This window comes from Tachypleus tridentatus, chromosome 2 (assembly GCF_004210375.1).
Source record: "Tachypleus tridentatus isolate NWPU-2018 chromosome 2, ASM421037v1, whole genome shotgun sequence".
NCBI classification, from domain to species: domain Eukaryota; kingdom Metazoa; phylum Arthropoda; class Merostomata; order Xiphosura; family Limulidae; genus Tachypleus; species Tachypleus tridentatus.
Genome location: NC_134826.1, coordinates 4847227 through 4848412, shown reverse-complemented (window position 1 = coordinate 4848412; position 1186 = coordinate 4847227).

Sequence of the window (1186 nt, the reverse complement as noted above, 5' to 3'; positions counted from 1 at the left end):
GGGAAATATTCACATATTGAAACCGTGGTAGAGCGCCAGATTATGAATCTAGAGAGCCGTGGGAAATATCCACACATTGAAACCGTAGTAGAGAGCCAGCTTATGGATCTAGAGAGCCGTGGGAAATATTCACACATTAAAACCGTGGTAGAGCGCCAGATTATGGATCTAGAGAGCCGTGGGAAATATTCACACATTGAAACCGTGGTAGAGCGCCAGATTATGGATCTAGAGAGCCGTAGGAAATATCCACACATTGAAATCGTGGTAGAGAGCCAGATTATGGATCTAGAGAGCCGTGGGAAATATTCACACATTGAAATCGTGATAGAGCGCCAGATTATGGATCTGGAAAGCCGTGGAAAATATCCACACATTGAAAGCGTGGTAGAGCGCCAGATTATGGATCTAGAGAGCCGTGATGACAGTCGATCTCTTAATGTGGATGGTGGGTTGTAGAGAGCTGCCTTTCCTCTGGTCAGTAGTTCAAAAGTAGAAAGGGTAAAGATAATTATAAAAATACCAACACAAATATCACACATTCTTCAATGTTCTTTTTCGAAGTCGAAAAGACCGTCTATTAAAACTGTGATTTCAAATCTACAATCAAGTTTAATTCAGGACAACACTATAACCCGAAAATGAAGATTATTGTTACGAAAGAGAGCCAATCACGAAAAGACGATGGTTCTTAATATGCACCTAAGATGCTTTCATGTGCATGTGATTTGTGTATTGCTTCACAAAAACACACCAGTTAATACAACGTGCATAGATCACAAATAAACATGCGTAATTATTAACATCAGGAGTTACCATGTGTAAAGTTTAACATTAGAAGTTACCATGTGCATAAATTAACATCAGGAGTTACTATGTGTAAAGAGATAGTAACGTCAGGAGTAGATATTAAAGTCAGGAGTTACTATATATATATTAACACCAGAAGTTACTATGTATAGATATTAACACCAGAATTTACTATGTGTAGATATTAACACCAGAATTTACTATGTGTAGATATTAACACCAAAAGTTACTATGTATAGATATTAACACCAGAATTTACTATGTGTAGATATTAACACCAGAATTTACTATGTGTAGATATTAACATCAGAATTTACTATATGTAGATAATAACACCAGAATTTACTGTGTAGATATTAAAACCAGAATTTACTGT